The following is a 20,067-nucleotide window of genomic DNA, read 5'->3' as shown; positions in this document are numbered from 1 at the left end:
TGGTGTGAATTTTAACACAGATATATAAGGTTCATGGAGGATGAATTATGTGTTTACTTAAAATTTGTAACAATAAAGGGGCCAAAATGTACACTTACATCTCTGAAAATAGCTAATGCAAAGCTAATCATATTTCCTAAAATGTACTTCCGCTGCCTTCAAACAAACAGTGTTAGCTTCATGGAACAAAACACAACTTTAAGGTAAATGTAGCTCTGCATTGACGGCACCACAGCTGTTTAGTTCTGACCAGCAAAAGTTAGCGTGCTAACAAGCTAAACATTGTTGTGTCTCAATTCAAGGGATGCATTTGAAGACTGATTGGATACACAGTTTGCTCATTCAAACTAAAAAGGCTCTTTCAAATGCTGACCAATGAGTCCTACTTCTCCCGGGCCATGAAGGATTCATTGTGGAGCACCTCAATGCATCCTGATTCAACGAATGGAGGGTTTTCAAGCAGCTGACGATTACACTTTTATGTAAGTAACTGGTTTCAAAACCTGGTGATTCAGATGTAAAACAGAAAGCCCTTTGAAACTGTGAATTATTGTTAAAAAATTAGGTAAAGTTACGTTATGTTAGCTAGTTCTCACAAAGCTGTCAAGCTTGCTAGGCGACAGTAGAGGCACTAGAGGAACAAAGGGGTAAGGTGTGGGATCAGCTAACACAAATGGCAAATCCTCCATGGGCAAGACCACCTAATTTAAGTTCAAGTCCTACGTATGCTGGGTCCTTCAAAGGACGCTACCCTTGAATGAGGACACAGTTTTGGTTATTAGCATGCTGACATCATCAATTAGCTTATAACAGCAGTCTCTAGCATGGCTTTAAATTCTTTTTCGCATACTTTTTGTCTTCACTTTTCTCGACTTAGCTGCAACATTTTCTTTCCCTTTTTGTCTAAAAATCCAAAGAGGTATAGGAAACCCCTCCAACAACAGGATCTGTGGATTGTTTTTTTAAGCTAATGCCAATCCCGATATAAACTTTTGGTCAGGGAAAGTTTTATTGAAAGTTACTTGAAATTAGTTTGGATTGGATAAATTCTTGGAGACACCTAATGGATGCTAAACATGAGCGTAGTCCAACCTATTAAAGTGAAACAAACACCTTTGTCTTTAACGTGTTCCAGATGTTTCGGAAGCAAACACTTCATTTGCGAGGCTCAAATCAACAGCTTTGTTGTTAAAAGTGAATGAGGTGTTCGCTCTGAGATTCTGAATACCGAGCTCCCTCTTCTGTTTCCCTCCAGACAACAGGTGTTTAAACAATTAAAATGTTGTTGCTTTGTAGGAATAACTCCTTTGCGTTGACAAGTTTGGATGCTAAGGAATCACGGTTGTCTGTCAGGAATGAAATATCAGCGTACATTACAGATGCACTTGATGACTTGCAATCGTTTCAACTTGAAAAGAGAAGAGAATCCAGATGTTTCTGTTTGAACTCACTGCCTGGCTCTGATGCTAATACTTTGGGCTCTCTCAGGTTTTGGTTTGCAACTGGAGCATTGAGGTGATGTCACCTTCATGATATGTGCCAGCAGGAGACATCATCAAGTTAACTAGAAAAACCAAGACTGACGGAGGAATGGAAGTCTAAATACGAAACGTAAAACTACCAGGTTAATTTGAGTGCTGAAATCAGGTTTTAAGAGTTATTTCAGACAAATTAAGTCTTTCTGCCACACTTCTGAACACCGCAGAGTATTAGAGGGGCTCTCAATGGCAGTAAAATGACACCTCGGAAATAAGTTCCAAATCCTTGAGGTATTGCCAAAGTAATGCTTACAGTGCACTTCTAGCAGCAAGCTAATTTGTGTGAGCGAGGAAGTTAGGGAGATTAAAAAAAAACGGGTAAACTTTGCCTTCTTTTAGCCTTTTTCCATCAGACACAGCTGAAGCCTGCAGAAACTAACTACCTCTTTTCTAGGAAAAGAGAACAGTTGTTGGAAAGGATCCAAAGTGGTGCAAATGAATGCTGGACTGTAAAAAAAAAAAAAAAAATGTTTGTAGGCAAAGCTGTGTTTCAATTATCACACGTAATGTACCTGTTGCTACTAGTCCGGTCATGCTTTGAGAGTCACATTTACATTACTTTGCACATTCTTAACACCTTTTCATGCTTTCCAAATCAGCTCAGCTTGGCTGGTCTAAGGGGAAAAAGCATGGATTTCTTCCTGGTTTTGCAGTGCTGCTGCAGGGGCACATGGTAAAGGAGTTATGGCTTAAAGTGCCAGCAGATGTCTATAAAAGAAGGGGGAAAAAAACAAGATGCTGAGTGAAGGAAAGGAGAGGTTTCTATGGTAGAAAACTGCACCTCCAGTTGCCTGGACAGGATACCTCAGAGGACACAGCGTACCCAGAGTCCTCATTTGTTTCCCTTAATGAAAAATAAGTCAGTCTGACTCTGAACTTCAGAGGACAGCAGCTAATGTGTTTAGTTCCCTTTAGCTTTGCAGCTGGCAACATTAACAGTAACAGCATAAACAGAAGTGTTCAATCTCAAATGTCTCAGTCATTTGTATTCATCATTGCTACCACCTTCATTTATGTCCAGACAAACTTGCCGTCTCACTCCTGGACGATTTCTGTTGACATGGACTTGACCTCCACGGTGCAGAGGATTACAGCGTCCTCAGCCCAATGCAACCAAAGGGAAACAAAGGCAACAGATGGTTGGATCAACACACATGGTGGGTTTGGTATTCCCTATGCCTCCTCCTCCTCCTCCTGCTGTTTGCTCCTGGGGAAAATGCCACAACAGGACCCAAAGCCATCATTCAAACCAGATTTGTGGCTCCATTTAGTTAATTTGGGAGAGGAATTATGTCACTGCAGGTCTTTAGGGGTGATAATGGCCCCTTCACTGGATTACCAATATAGTCATTCTGTAATTAAGTCTTACTGTATTATGTTTGCCAACTGTCAACTTAATTTCAGAGTAATTGGTGAGAGTATTAATACTGAAAGAGACAAAATTGTTGTGAAATATGAAAAACCCACTGAGATAAAAAGTCAGTCCTTTCTAACCTAGTTGCTTCAAGAATCACATTTTGAAACTTCTCTAGAAAATGTGAATATTTATTTACTAAGTGGAAGAAAGGAAAGACTAAGTCATATTTTTCTAAGCTTGAAAAAGACATTCTTTAGCTGAATCAAAGCTCTCGGACAACAATCAGTAGGCCGGCAGTTAACAGATGTACCAAGTTAAAGTCTTTTTCCCGAACATTCAGTCTGTTTGACATGTCAGCTAATAGTTTAATTTACAGATGCCAACAAGAAGCACACAGAGGCAAAATGGATTGAAGCTAATGAAAACATGGCCACAGTTAGTGCTGAAGTGTGTCTTTACAACATATGGTGATCATTTTTCAAAACACTTGGATATTTTCTTGAGTAAACGTACCCGAACAAAAATGAACAAAAAACCCCCCCAGCTAAAATAACATGATACTGCAGCTGTGATTTGTGATTAAAGCTAACTGCATTCTAACATAGTCACAATGACAAAGCAAAAATTTAGCTTTTTGCTGATAAAATGTAAATGTGTGCAAAAAACTTGAAATTTAGGCTGAAAGCTAAGAACAACACAAAAGTGTTTGAAAAGTTAGGGTGTCACAGAATTATTAAAGTCTCAATGTAATTATTCCCCCCCCCCCCCCCCCGGTTTTAATCCAGCGTTTTGTGTAATTCTAACAAAAAAAAAACCAAACAAACAATGGTTATAAACTGGTACAGCATATTGGGGCAAAGTTATGTACCTGAAATAATCTAATTTCTGTAGTTTCTACTCTTATCTCTCTCTAACTCTAATTCTGTCTCTTGTGTTCTGACTGCCCCCCCTCACCCTCCTGTCTTATTGCCCTTGGCATGTAGACTGATAAGGGGGGTCAACCCAGACTTGAGACTGACCAGTTCCAGATGTATCTTGTTGCCCAGACTCATTAGAAAAATGCATTTCAAGTGACTGAAGGTCTTTCTTATACACACTAGGAATTCCAGATTAGGGTAATACCATAGACTGTAAATATTAATGGACGAAGCCTGAGTGACGTCAACCATCTGTTGCTTCAGGGGGCTTTGGAAGACGATTGGTGGCGGTCACCACGCTGGAAATGGTGTCTCAACCTAACTTTTGGCCAACATATGACAGGTTGGCTGGAGCAGATAGGCGCCTAACTATGCACAACTTGTATCCTTCATGAAATCAAAACAGAGTTATAAAAAAATGGACCCCCTGTACAGTGTGTGCCAATGAAGACAATAAGTAATCAAAGCGTTTTATGTACCAGGTGGTAAACAGGCGGTTAACTTATGCTGAAAACTGGCATTTTGAATGGGGTTTGTCTGTCTGGTCCGGAAATTCAACTTCAATCAATCAATCAATTTGTATAGCACCAATTTAGGAACACAAACCATATTACTGAGTATTTGTCTGTTCTGTATAGATCAAAGGTGTCAACAGCCTAAGGTGAAAGGTTAAAAATCCATTGGATATTTTTCTGACTAATGTTTGATTGTATCATCATCTTGTATTCAGGTTCATTTAACCACTTCTAGTACACAGGCCAAAAACCGAAAACACCCTAAACACCAATTCACAGCCAGTTAGACTGGTCTCTAACACTTTGCCTGTCTTTGAAGAGGACATTCCAGTGGGCTAGACTCAAAATGCTTTCACATTCTTCTGGAAAGTCCCAGTGAAATGTTTTGCTGGTGTAGTCCTGTTTCAAGTAGATTTCCTGACAAGTTAATCAAGCCGCAATCAACATAATCTTATTCCTGGTAAAAAGGGTCTGCTCTGTTTCCCAAAGCTTAAAACATGACTAACCGGGTACCACTAAGGCCCCAATTTTGCGCCCCCATTGGACTCTGCTTTTAAGTTTGCATTAGCAGATATGTAGTGTCTGGTAAAACTTTCAGATCAAAGCAGCAAATGTAGCTACAATAAATATACAAAATACTGTCAGATTTTCCGAATAAAGAATCCTTAATCAATTAAATGTTGCAGTTTAATAATTTTTTTTGTGATATTGAGCATATGTGCCGGCATTTCTGTTCTTTTTCTTCCTGCTGTTCTTGAATTACCCTTGACTACGTGACATGTGTACAACCAGATAGAATCCTGACAAACATTTAACATTTTATGACTTTTGGATGTGCAACACTCAATAACACATTAATGCATCAGGTTATCTTAGGGAATAAAAACAACTCTGTTAGTAAGGTTTAGGTAAGGGTGAGGAAAGGATAGTGGCTTAAATTTAAATAAGTAAGCTAGTTATATCACCAATGTACTTTACAAAACTACTCACAGAATATAACGTAACCAACAGATGTTCATTACCTACCTTACCCACATTGCACTCCTTAAATAAGCGTAATTGTCCTGGATGAAAGTCCTGGGTCTGTTTGAAATATCCATTGTCCCTTGACCACCATCCAAGTGTACCCTTTAGCCATAGCGGGCCGACTGTCTTCAACAAGCAAACAATAAGCTAGTGGACAATGTCTAGAATGATGCTACAGAGGGACCTACATCTTAAAAATTGGACTTGTAAGGGGAATGACCAATGGCTGCCATGTTTGATAACTCGGGAGTCAGAACTTGCTGCCAAAACGATCCTAACATGGTGGTCCGCAGAGGAGGGGATGTACTATGAAAGTTCCTGATTTTGCTGGTGCATAAAAACAGTCATTTGTTCTTAAAATAGACTCAGCATTAATCGTTAAGAACAATTATTTGGCAGGAAGGTATAATCAGAGCGCCAAGAAGTCAAAGTGATGTACAGCCTGGAACAGCACAACAGACAATGGATGGGAAACTGATTTTATGGACTTATCTACCAAATTCATGAGTTTGGATCACTTTTGTATTCATGCTGATGGTCCTAAACCACAGTTAGCTTTCTATCAAGATTGGGAGTGAGTAGGAATGTTAATGTGACATCAGAATTCAGGGTGTGACAAACTCCTCTGACTGGTTTTTGGCCTCAGAAGACATTTGGAAATAGGCTACTAATTTACCCTTGTTCCACAGCGCTGTCACATTTAAGTGGATTTAAAGTGCTGAGAACATACTTTATACACACCATAATCCCTGTGCTCTAGTTTTGCACTTATAGAGTTTGTAGCCAGGTGGAAAACATGTGATACATTAATCCTGGTATTTTAAGCAGGTCTTATTATGCAGTGAATGTATATGCGTGTGTTGCTGTGTTTAAAATGATTAAACCTTTTCTTGCCACAGGCCTGGACAGGTAAAGCATGTGTTTTGTGTGAGTCGTATCTATGTTAAACAGTTTCAGGTTGTCACATGGCACAAGACTTGTTCCTCCAGTAGTTTAGGGATTGTGAAATCCAGAGATCTTTAGATAGCATGAGTCAGGCACGAAGGTAGCTGTGGAAATTGCAGGGGCAGCTACAAAACTAAAGAGAGAGAGGCTTAGATCAGACAAACACAAAGCCTGTAAACTATTAAACCAGGACACAGAATGCTGTTGTTATATCCGGACCACAGTCTCTAATTGAGCAAGTCAAAAGTAGTGTCAGCACTGCTGTGTCATCACATGGAAACTGCAGTGGTGGGGATTCCGATCTGAGCACTTCTGTTTCTTATTTAAGCTTAGTGATACATTACTATTACAGATACAGTGGTAATAATCACAATCAAAACCAAACCACACAAAGATGCAAAGATTGATTCTTAACATTTTTATTGGCAGTTTTCACCAGCATGTTAATAAGTAAGATTGATTGTAAACGATAAAACTCAATCTTCACTGACAATGGTTTGCCTAGGTATTAATTTGTCTTTGTCTATCAGCATAAAATAATAGAAAACATACAAGCTAACATTTATTCTAGCTAATACTATCTGACATTAAAGCGAAAACTTCCAGAAAAGAGATTTATTAGGACCTCTCTGCATTTTGTTCTGTAATTGGCATTGGTGTCAAAGCGACTTCTTTTGTTTCCAGTTTGCATCATCTACCTCGTCTATGTATTTAGTACCTACTTGAGCACAAACTTCTGAAAAATGTCTTACAACCAGCCCAGTTTGCAATCATATTGAGCTCAGGGCCCCTTGCTGTTACCTAAAGTGTTGCAGTCTTTGGATGTGACTGTGTACAGAAGACTTGACTGGAAAAAGATGGACAATTCTCAATGCTAGAAATGGTTCATTCCCATGTATCTGATGAAAAAAATCAAATGCACTCTTTTCAGAGTTGTCCACATACAGTTGGAAAGACATTGCACTTCCATAGTTAGCTTGTAATTTGTTTCCAATATTCTTTTACTGTAACAACGGTATGAAGAGATACTTATTTGTGCCTGTGGTCTTGCAGTAGACTTGCTCTTCGGACTCTTCCTGGGACTCAACCAAGTCAGACTTGTCTTGTACTCCACTTAAGTGGGATGAAGTGTTACAGGATCAAACAGACTACCAACGTAACTTTGCATGAAATAAATGATGGGACAAAACATGGAAATTTTAGGCATTGCTTGAAAAGTGTAGAGTGAGTACAGGAGGAAAATATTAGACTCATCTCTCACATTTTTACAAGCAGGAGTTCTGATGTGAGCTTAGGGGTCATTTCCCCATTTATAAGCCAAGAGATAGTTTGATGACTTTCTTTTTATTATAAATGTCTTTAAATGTGTAGTTAGGTTCAATTTTTTATTAGTTTACAACCACATGAAGTCATACAGCCAGATAGAAAGAAGTGAAAGTCACAGGGCTTTTTGAGTTACCAAAAACACAGTGAAACCAACACAACATGACATCTGTTCAAAATAGAGCTCAATAAAAGTAACTGGACTGGGACTGTTCTACACCTTTTCTTTTCTATTTGAGTCAAAGACTTCCAATCTGTCAAATTGCAGCATCTACTATATAGGCTCTGAAGTCTGTTACTGCTCATTACCAGAAGATTTCTAACCATTATCATCTTCAACCCACAAAAGACATTCACAACCAACCTGATTATACTAAATTACTTTTATCTTTAAACCAACTACTCAGAAAGGATCGTCAACAGGAGGTTAAACACTGTAGAAATTAAAACATCACACACCCCAAACAAGCCAACCTAAATCTTGAAATAAAATATTCTAGCTAACGCGAATTCCAATGGGAAAAATACAGTTTACCTTCATCACTTAAAATAAACACAGATGTTCATGAAAATGGTGGATTACACCAATTGCTGGGCTGATATCCAATATTTGAGATCCAAAAACATGTCTCTGTGGACAAAAAAAACAGTTAACCAAAACCAGTTTCTCAATAAATCTAATGTAAGACTTGGGTCATAAAGTTACAGACTCATGGTTGACCTTTGTTAATGATGTTTGCATGGTTAGCTGATTTCGTAATGCAAACTGAGCTTGTATTGTTGCTGTGTGAGGCTCTACACGTGTATGTTGTATCGTCACATTGTCTGTTAGAGGGAAAGGAGAATAGTTTAGCACACTCCTTGTGCTCCACATGAAGTCTGTCCCTGTCAAACTCTCCCCGACTCTGCAGCCAAGTTCCCTCCGGAGACAACAACCATTTCCTCAGAACACAGTCTGCATTCCTGAGGCGCTGTCCCATCCCTGTAAACAAAATTCCTGCTCTTTGAAACAAAAGCCACAAAAATAATCACCCAAGAGTCCCTTCCAGAGAAATCCTCTTTTCCATATCTCTTTTTTTCTGATACGCCAATGAGTCATGTCTCTCTCCTGGTGTGTCCAACAATTTATTGCAAATTGTCAAGCCAGTTCCTTCCTCTCTGTCCTTTATAAGCCTTGTGAAAACATTACAATCACATTATCATGACAGAGACACATTTAGCTTGAAGGGCATTTCCAGAATTAGTCAAACTGTTTTGAAGACAAAGAGGAAGTAGTATATCCATGAAGAGGCTGTCTAGCACTCAGCTACAGTGTGAGCCTTTGGTTCGTGAACTGTCACTTGAAGTTAACAGCTGTGTTCATTTTGGAATTTTAATTTTTCAGGTCTGAAACTTGCAAACACAAACCCTTCACTCATATTTTGGAACTCCTCGACTCCTTGGAACTCACTGTTGGGCAGTTTGTCAAGTGGCCTAAAACTCGCCTCAGCTCCAGCCCTCAGCCTGTCGTTAGGTTGACTGAAAGTTAGGGCTGAGGTAACAGATGGGTGACAACCCTTAGGCTTTTTTGTTTTTTTTGCTGGCAGTGCCCACAACCTCAGTTTCAAAGCGTCTCACCAGCTTTTACTGTGGCCATGTGATAAAAGTTGACGGTAAAGTCAAATTTTAAAATTGTTTTAATGTTATATATTTGCTTTAATTAAAAGAAAAAAGAAAAGAAACCCATCAGCACTGACATAAGAAGCAGCTCTACCAGGAAAATTTTACAGTTGAAAAAAAACAAGTCTTGATGCACAAGGGATCGCCAGGATTAGTTTCTCCTCCTTTGTACAGAAATGTCCCCGATCAAAGAAGTTGCGGAACTGATTCTTCAGACACTAATGGTGTTGTCATAGGTGAAGCTGATTAAACTCTTTACGGGTTCAGTAATTCTGGCTCAGGGTGGCTGTTTTTCAAACTAACCCATGATTACAGCCGGATGGGCAGGGAGTGCAAAACAGGAAAGAAAAGCATGTGCAATGTATAGTGAAGCTATAATTATGACAGCATCAATAACAATGTACTGATAAAAACAAAGGTGCTCATTTGGAGTGGTATGCTTGCTTGTTATAATGTTCTGTAACTTTACATACTATGAGTTTGAAGAATAACTTGTTTGAAATGAAATACAGGACAAATGTAATGAAAGACAAAAATTCTGAGCAACCAAAAAATAAGTTTTGGTTGGACAGGTCTATAAAAATGTGTGCATTCTCCTCAGACATTGTCTTGATATATTAAGAAGAAGACATGGGAGTATTACAGTATACAAATATTAGTGATGATTTGTTCAGCTCAGGCATCATTACAAACACTTTGGTCAGACTGTGTGATACCAACCCCGACCCTGCCACCCCTGGGACAGTCTAATCTGGGCAGAGCAAACGTCAACATTGGAAAACCAACATCAGACTGTAGAAAGTAGACAGCCAAGCGTGATTAAAAGGTTTCATTCCGACAACACAGACGTCCATGCACGGTGACTCATTGCTCCCTGATGTACAGTATGTGTTGCCTCATCATATTTCCAGGATTATTTCCTTACAGTACGTACGACTTCTCTCATGTTTAGAGTTTTGCTTCCATTGCCTTCCATGTTTTAGACACAGTGGAACGCACATTTGAAACGATGAAAATCGATTATTTCACAGAAACATCCATTACTAAACACAAAGACAAGATATACTCGTTAAGGCAGCTTTAATTGGTGCAAATGCATGAGAAGAAACTCTGACTTGAACTTGAACATGAGATTAATCTTCTATTTTGCATTATGAATAATGATGAAGAGAGCGCTAAGTGTTAGCATTTCTGCGCTCACCATTTCAGGTGATGCCCTCACTTTAAGATTATCTACTTAAAAAAGATGAAAGGCTTACTTAAATACACAAAAATATGTTTTAGCCAAATATGATTCAAATTTAGCTGCCCTGTCCTGAAGCGAAATACCTCTTTGTTGTTGCACTGAAGCAGAAAGAGTAAAAAGTAGACCAAAAACACACATATAAGGTGAAACTGTGGGAGAATGAAGGCCTGAACTGGTTAATTTGCTAACATTACACCCTGTGCAAATGCCAGAGCTCTAACATAGAGTGACAGGAACATGATAAGTGGAAAGGAAAAGCATAACTTTCCTCCCTGGTTGTTGGGCTGTGAAGGCCAACATTTTCCCCCTCTGTGATTCTTTCTTCCTCACATTCCCTCTGACTGTGGGTTTTAAAGCATTCCTGGATGGTTGGAGACTAAACTGTGAACAGATCGTACCAGCAATTAGACAGATCCCAGTGACTCTTCATTACCAGAAAAGAAAACAAAAAACAAATCCATTTAGTCAACAAGTGACATTTACAGTGGTTGTTGTTTCCAGAGAACTTTTGAATAAACCTTTTCATGCACTTTTTATGTTTTTTTTGTTTCTTTGGAAGAACTCGTGGCGAAACAGATGCTACGATTACATCATGTTAGAAACCCACACAGCTGTTTTACAGTCGTGTTGTCCACCAAACTTTACATACAACAGTATCCAAAGGGTTCATAAGATTTTTCTTCTAGCTTTGTTCCCTGCAGAACTTTGAAAACTTAACATTTTGCTGTTATATTTGCCTGTATGCTATACGCAAGGCTGTGTCCTAGCACATACTTGGAAGATGATTAAAAGATGGTTTGGGGCACCTGTGAAAGATACTCTTAGATAAAAGGAAAAAAAACAACACAACTCCCAAGGCCTTCCCCAAGGCCTTTCGAAAGTGTGTAGAGAAAAGTCTACTGTTCTTGAACAGGGAATTGAACAAAATCCTGCGGTGCAGAAGTAATATCGACTCATTTTCTCGTAGTCCTCTGCAACTATGCAAGAAGTTATCGCTTTTCTATTTCTCTCTGAGTTCAGATGGCTTATGTTGTTTACAGACATTTACAAAACTCCTGAAAGTTTAAAACATTTTCAGTATGAGCTGCATATGTGAATGCAAACAAACACATTTTTCACCCAGAATTCTCTACAAGCCCCCCCTAGTAAAATCTCTGCGTTAAGTCAGGTTGAGTTGATGTTAGAGGGCAGCAGGAAATATTCAAGAAAGTTTGTTACGAGCGATCGGGGGAGATGATAATGTTCATAATGTGTGATCTTCATCCTCGACTGCTGCTTCAGTCTCTATTCCAGCCTCCTGTATTTCTTTCCTAGCTCATTCATTGATACCCTAAAATGAATATAAAGGAACAACCAGTCATCAAAGTGCTGGACTTTGTTGCCTTGTCCGCAATGTCCACACCGTTCATTTCACATTCTGCCTGCTGAGACCCCCACCCCCCTCCTCCTGCTGTGAGGTTCATACAGTATGTGAACAGGCAATACCAATTACATGTTATAGTGCATTCTTTCATACTGAAATGCTGTTTACATTGTAAAGAAGTTCTTGATATAATAGAGGAACATGTACTTCTTTTTCATACTCTAACTTTGGATTTTTATGTGGTGGTCTGTGCAGCAACGTCCTGATGAAAAGTAGTCGAGGCAGACGGCTCCGAGTGATTTTCCAGAAGGGGCTCTACCTTAAAATAATTTCACCGTAAGGTCCTGCATACCACGAACCCCCGCCCTGATCTGACCATCACCTCACCCTGCTACACCATCAGAACCACATCAGGCACACACTTCCTCAGCTTGTGTTACAGTTCGCTGCCTTTATTCTCCAAAATCAACAGGGAGGACTTGCACAACTTTTCACCTTTCATCCAAATCCCCGCTCTGTGAAAATAAAGGGCTGAAAGTTCTGCAGAATTGTAAAAACAAAAGCCTGTGTGAAGTATTTTGTCATATTCTCCAACAAGGAAAAGAATCCAAAGCCTTCAATTTGTTTCCCCGCTTAATTTGGTGACACAACAAACCCTGGAAAAAGAGCTCCACCCAATCAGCTGGACAGAGCAACAACATATACCAGATCTTAAAGCCAACCCCCCCCCCCCCCCTTCCAGCTGCTCGGGAATTAAGGGGTCCACCCATGTGATTTCTTGCCCAGTCCAGACTCTAGACTTTTCTTCATGGTTTTGGAGGGCATTAGGTTGGAAGAAGAGATGGCAACGACCAAGGGTGGGTGCTAAAAGAGAGGAGAAAGATGAGGTGCAATGGAGGGCGGCATGAAAGCTGGACGGGCGGCAGTATTAAACCAACGCTGTGTTGTTCTTGGCTCAATCTGTAGTCTGTCCCACCCCACTGCAGGGTATTACACACACAAGCACACACACACACACAAGGGAAGCACAACAGAGATTTCCATGACAATGGTGTTCCAGCCCGTGGGAGTAACAAAGCAGGGTGACCGCAGAGTGTTTCTCACAGAGGAGGAGAGGGTGGGAAGCTCTCTCTCTCTGTGCTGGACACGAGGAATCATCTGCTCCACTGGACGCGAAACCAAATCAGCCGTGTAAAGACTACAGGGCAAAGCTGGTGTCTAAGGAGAACTTCAGGGGAACTGGATCACTCGTCAGTGAGGAAGGAATGGTGTTTAGTTCATCAACATTTAATCACCTGAATTCTAAAAATAAAAGTGTCTTGGGTTTGTTTCTTCAGAAGCACATTCATCCATCTATTGTCTTCCACTTATCAGGGGCCAGGTTGCGGTGGCAGCAGTCAAAGAAAGTTGATTTGAAGCTTTAACAAATAAAAACAACTATAAACTGTGATGTACTGGAAAGGACAATCACTCATCCTTTTGTACTAAGGCTAAAAATAATTCATCATGACCGTGACCTTTATTTTGTCTGAGTCCCTTTTATAATGACAGAATGGTGCTTGACTAGCAATGTCTGAACTGATCAATATCGTCTCGGAACGACGGCTAGTTTTTGTAGCTTCCAGTTTAGCCAGCATTCGTGTGGGTTAGCGTGGGTTACTTTCTGAGCCAAGACCTAATTTTGTCTGTATTGGTCATTCTTTACAGTCGGATAAAAAACTTGAGACGCAAGAATTAAAGTTTAAAGTCAATGTGTATTTACCACTGGTGATCTGCACTAATAAGCAGAATCTTTTGAACGTAAACAGTATAGTCGTTAGATGATAGCCATTGGATTGTTGGATTGCTTAAACCCTGTTTCTTCCGCTTCTTTTCTCTCTCCACACTGTTTTGCTACATTCAGTACAATCTCCTAAAACGTCAGCTATCATCTAGAGAATGATACAGCCTCAAGGAGCAACGTCCAACTTCTCGGTACTCCTGAGGTAGCCAGCAGTTAGCAATAAAGGACTTTCTCCCTGTGAACAACAAGCAGCTTGAGGAGCGAGAATGCAGACAAAATCAAAGAGCAGGCTATGGCTTCCCTCAAATGAAAACATCTGTCCTAATATATAATTAAGAGCTTAATTATTGGGTTCCACAATTGCATAACTGCTAACTGCGGTATGTCCTCATCACTCTTTTTTCTGCATACAGCCAATGCCTGCTGAAAATGCTAGTGGACGATACTACTTGGACTCCAATACCAAAACCAAAGTCTGGTCCTGCACCCTGCATTCAATGCATCTATAGTAAGATTAAGCCATAACACTAAACCTTATTGGTAAGGGGATTACCCAAACATTCTCTCGAAGAAAAAAACAAACACTCACATTTCACGGATAAATCCATTGTATAGTTGACAGCAATAAGGCCATCATTAGCAACGTGCCTCTCTGGAATATTATTGTCAGTCTCCAGGAATTCACTAAGCACGGCCAGGGAATAGTTCCCACACTCTCCAAAACCACAACCTGTCATTTTCACTTTTCCATCTGCTCACCTGGGGGCAGTGGAAATGAGCTGTAAAGACAAAATTGACATATTATCACCTGTTTAATAGATGAGGTAAACAGCTCTATTTACAGATTCAGCAGACGCAGCAAGATGATGTTAACAATCGTCTGATACTTTGAATACCTGACAGTAAGCTCACATTTACTCTCTTTTAGGTCTGTAGTCTATTCTCTACAGTACTAACTACAGCTTGGTTAGCTACTAACTGTCAGTAAAAGTATTAAGAAATCAGGAAATCAACTGGAAAATGTTGCAACCCAATTATATTATCATTCAATCTCACATTTGCAAAAGTCACAGCCTGACTTTGGTTGTATTCTTCATCTTTTGGTTTGGATGATTCTTGTGCTTAATTTACAAATACTATAGAGCTAGCTATTCAATCAATCTTCTCTGTGAACTCTCGACTGGGTTGCAAAAAAAATATTTTCCAAAATGTTCAACTATTCTGTTAAATATTCTTCTAATTGTCAGAAAACATTTTTTTTGTGCATTGACATGTACATGAAAGTGTGAAGGTTAACTGGCAAACTTCTGAGAACGCTTAGCTGTAAATCATGCTATGGCGCCAAGTCTGAAATAAATGATCTCAAAGTGCTGTCTTGTTCTATGCTTACTTGATGTATGGTCAGGGTGGTGTGTAGGAGCCTCCCTACAAAGAGTTAATTTGATTACATGGTATAAGTAACCCACTGTGAATGGAATGCAGCTCGGAGACATTTGCTAATGGTTTCAGAGGAAGTGTACAGGACAGACTACAGTATATAGGGTTTCATGGTACATAATTACACAACATTACCTGCAGGATTTAAGGTCTCATTAGCTTTATTATATAGGCTATGTCATCTTTTTTTTTGTCCTATCCATTCTATGTTCTTTTATGCTTAGAAAAGTTCAACAAAAAGAGAGTAGTCGACAGATAAAGATTTGAGTGTAAAGTTTCAAAAGGCTGTGTGAGCAGGGGCGTGTCCAGATGTTTTAGACTGGGGAAGGGTGGCATGAAGTACACATACACAGACATGACCAGATAAGATATTTACTAAGTAAGAATGTGTTACATTTCACACATATAATACAGTAAATACAGCAGAAATCAAGTATATCCTCTGTAAATGTCTGTCTGAGTCATGACTGTCTACAATTTTATTTATTTTTTATTAATTTATTGCACAAAAAAAACCCCATAAACATAATAGATCAATGGAAAAACAGAGAGTATATAATGATTAGTTAATTAACAAACTATACATTTTGAAAGAAATGTTCTGGAGGAGCCAAATAAACCCAGAGGGGCTTGTCGAGTGGCCCTCCTAAAGAGAAACATGTAACACAGAGACATACTATTAATGTAGTCCAAGCAAAAACAATAAAGCTAACAAGAACACATACTCAATAAGGTGTAAAAGAAAGCAAAACAAGAAAGAGACAAATTAAAGACGAGGGGAAAAAGGAAAATAAGCTCTTATGGCAGAGAAAGATTATGATGGCGTATTGGTTAATTGGCCCAAGCAGGAAATAAATGGTTTGTTTTTTAAATACAATGAGTGAAAAGCGTGAGTCCTGCCAGCTGTATTTGTTGTCGGCGCTGTGTTTATATGGACAGGACTGCCTTGCGTATAAAGCTGTTTTAATCAAGAATAACATAGCCTACTCATTGCTTTTTTGGATGTCACGTAAGTGTCTTTAGGTCTCGATCATTCTGTTTCAATTTATGTGCAATATGAAGCTATGAGTTTACCACTTGTGCTTAATGATGGTGCCTTCTTACTGATATAACTCCTTTGTGCCAACGCGAGTGGAGAGGGGTTGGAGGTGTGCCGCTGGCGGAGAGCGGAGGCTTCAGAATAGCGGAGGTGTCGCCAAACAGCAGTTTGTTTTGGTTTAATGCTGATGCTCAACGGCGACATCTACTGGATCAGAAAGACGCACATTCTTCCTTTAAAATGAGGTGTTATATTTCCGTGTAGGAATTTTTGCATGAATAAAAATAACACAAATTGTTACGGTTAGTACAAATTCTGGACCCAAAAGCACGACTCATACAGGCAGGATAAAGTTTACAAAAAGGTTTATTTCCAAACGTGCAAAAGAGCAAGGGGGAGGGGTAGTGCGAGGTTCCAAGTGGCAGTGCCCGTGATCCCAGTGTGGTGTCCAAAAAGCACAGGGGAGGTGACGCAAAACACGAACAGCGATCTGGCGCAAGGCAGAGAAGAAAAACCAGGTGAGCTACACAAGCTATAACACGAGAACTAGTCATCCAGAGAAGCCAAGCGAGTACAAACCACGCGAGCTGGTGAAACAACCTGGCGCTGAGGTGAAGCAGAGGGAAGTCTTTGTAGTTTAGATCCTGATGACCAACTAGCTGCACCTGGCGCCGCCTGAGAACATGAACCCCGCCCACCACACTCACACAGAAAGGGGAGAGACACATGAGGATTAAACAGACAGGGAATGACAAACAACACCGCAAAAGGAGAAGGAAGGGCTGCCATGATGTGAATCATGACACAAATAAGTGGCAACATATAAATCTTCCACAATTAAACCCTTTAAGAATTGAAAAAGAAAATTTATCTCCAAAGTTACAAAATGTAAAGTTCTTCCAAAAGAAAATGTTCTACTTTGAAATGCAGAGAAAGTTACCAGTAGCCTGTTGAAACACTGCCCAACATCTTAGTTTGAACATTTGACAAATAGTCATGGGTAGTTTAGGATTCTGGTGTGACACTAGGGTTGGCCAATCAGATTTCAGGGGGCGGTGCCAACTGGGCCACGCCGATGTTTGCAACATCATCGAAACTTATACAAGACATTCATTAAAAATCATGCTAATACCAGGCTTAGGGATAATGATCAGTATAAGAAATCCAGTAATCCTGGATGGACATTACTGTGAGACATTGAAAATGAGACAAAGAATGCAGCTGTGGACGTACGGGATTATGTCAGGCCTATGAGTCCTGATGGTGACAAGTGTCCCCAGAGCGAAAAGAAAAGAAACGTCTCAAATGACCTCTTCAGCATATCTAACGTCTCAGCTGTCACTCTACATGATTTATGTTCTGCCACACGGCCAAGACAAATAATGAGACAGACGTCAGAAGGTGCTATGCTTAAATAAATTAGTAGATATTCACAGTAAAATGTGAAAGTGGATGGGATGTGGGAAACATACGTGTAGGTGTGGTGCAGATGACTGTCATGTGAGGAATGTTTGAACAAATCGAATCAAAGTGAAAACAAACACTTCATATACAAAGCCTCTCTGAAGGTACTGAGGGGAAAGCTTTCTGGTACAATTGGGATGAGACTCCCGGTTGCACTACTGTAGCCATCAACTCTACCACCATGTTGCTGTAGGAGCACATTAAAGGTGCACTATGTAGATTTGGTAGTGAAATTTGAAAGTTGGAGAAGTGAAACAATTCTATTCTATATTTCCTGAACTGAATACGCAAACTTTATTCAAAGAAAAAATGGATCCCTGAACACTGTTTGGAGCTAAAAAGCTACCAGGAGACAGTTTCACTGTTGCATTTTGCAACATTGCACTTTTTTTTTTTCAAACAGTGTTACAGGGACCAAATTTTCATCTGAGGACAGTTTGTGTATAGTTGTGTGTGTATGAACACATATCACAGAATCTGTACACTTCTCCAACTTTCACATTTATCTACCAAAACTCCAGTGCACCTTTAAGGCCAAATGACTTGTCCAAACCAATCCATAATTCTTATGTAAACATCTTTTTTGGGGAATTATTTTCATTTCAATACTCGTTATGTGACTTTAAAACATTGATACGGAAAATATGTGAGAGATTTAGTTTTTTTCATGTGTCAGCGAAAAAGAAACCCTTAAAAAAATGTAGATTAGATATATTATATCCATTTAAAGGTGATGTTACACGCCAGCAGGCACTGAGAAATATTCTTTCAGATTTTTTATTTTGCCTCCTGGTGAATGGAAGTCTCTATTTTTAGCTCTGATTTTGTTTCCAACAACTTCTGTGGGAATGAAATGTTTGCAAGTTGCAAATTGGTCTGTTTGTAGTTTGGTGGTGTGCAGGAAGACGAAACTGGTATCAGAACTTTTATGAACTAAAATAAAGCTGTCTTGAAAAGTCTTGTCAGTATAACTCTGACAGTGAAACAAAAAATGTGAAGCTCCAGATCGTACAACCAAAACAACGAGCTTAAAGGCACTACAGTGGATGAACTCCAAAACTTTGGGGGGTCATTACAATAAGTGAACCCTTTCACATTCAAGTGTCTATCTATGTCATCTATTGTTAATATAAAAAATATCTAAAACAACTGTGTTAAAGAGCAAAAGTTTAAAAGTCTCCCTCTGTCGCACATCGAACCACACCCAGCATTCCAGATGATCGTAGCACACTGTTGTCAGATGTTTGCTTCGTGCCACCTGCACACTAAAACAGCCTGGAGGACATTTTTTGATCAATACAGGAAGAGGAGAAGTTAAACCACTAGAGATAAGAAACCCACAGATTTTCTGTCGCTGTTAAGTTGCTCTTTAAGTGGCCCCTCAAGGTTGTTTTACGATGATGCCTTATTCTTATTGTCTTTATAAATGTAATGTACTTTTTTGTCGTTTTGTTTGGTTGTTCTTTTGCAGGCATTTTTGGTCAGGACACTCCAGAAAAAAAAAAATCTGAATCCCACAGATTTCACTGTCTTCCTTTGTAAACATGGACATTTACAAGGAGGAGCACACGTACATGCACATGGCTGTACAGAGGTTAACGGGCTTTTCACACAGTAACAAAAACTCTTATCACTTGTCCCTCTTCCAGCTGTCTGTGTGCTTCGCTCTGACTGAAAGGCCTTTCTTCTCCGTGCAGGGCTGACTGCAAGAACAGGGCTGTGTTTGACTATCAGCCTGGCCCCGGACCAACACATTACACTGCTCTCCTGACCCCAACATATGGCCCCGGGGACCCACCTCCAACCTTCTTTGACAGCTGTGTGAGAGTATAGACTTAGTGTGACCAACACAGGGTTACATGCAGAAAATCTTAAAGGACACTTTAATGTTACATGATAGAAACCACAGAAATTATCATTGAAATAATCAGATTCAGAACCCGCTTCATAAAGAATTTGACTGTTTATTTGATTAATTTATGCACCTTAATCACTCAAGTTCTACCTGTAGAGCGCCGAATAATTTAAAAAAAGGGATCTTAGGACACTTTACGGTTGCGACTATTTTTTTTTTAAACCCAACAACTTATAAACATCACAACAACCATAGAGCAAGGATGACCAGTAGCATCAATATAAAAATGTCAAGTACAAGAAATCCTGGTACTGAGGCTGCCATCCATTTGATTGACAAAAACCGAATACTGCCTAACTTATGCTGCAAATGCTCTCTTTTAAAAAAATTTTTTTTTATGAAGTTATTTTTGGCCCATTTTCCTTTTTGGAAAGGACAGCCGAAGAGAGAAAGGAAATGTCGGGAGAAGAGAGTAGGGGATGTCAAGCAGCAAAAGGGCAGAAGTCGGATAATAACCCATAGCCGCTGTGACAAGGACAATTGCCTTTGTACATGTGGCATGTGAGATAACAGCTAAGCTAGCAGTGTGCCAAACATACT

The 20,067-nt window shown here is 39.6% G+C and overlaps 1 protein-coding gene across 1 annotated transcript in view; it reads right to left on the bottom strand.

Moving 5' to 3' along the window:
- snupn (snurportin 1) overlaps positions 1 to 20,067 on the bottom strand; it is a 66,434-nt gene that overhangs the window by 34,833 nt on the left and 11,534 nt on the right. The gene's annotated exons all lie outside the window — the stretch shown is intronic.

This window comes from Labrus mixtus, chromosome 4 (assembly GCF_963584025.1).
Source record: "Labrus mixtus chromosome 4, fLabMix1.1, whole genome shotgun sequence".
In the NCBI taxonomy this organism is placed as follows: Eukaryota; Metazoa; Chordata; class Actinopteri; order Labriformes; family Labridae; genus Labrus; species Labrus mixtus.
The sequence above is the reverse complement of the archived record's forward strand: the minus strand, read 5'-3'. Positions and strand labels throughout refer to the sequence as shown.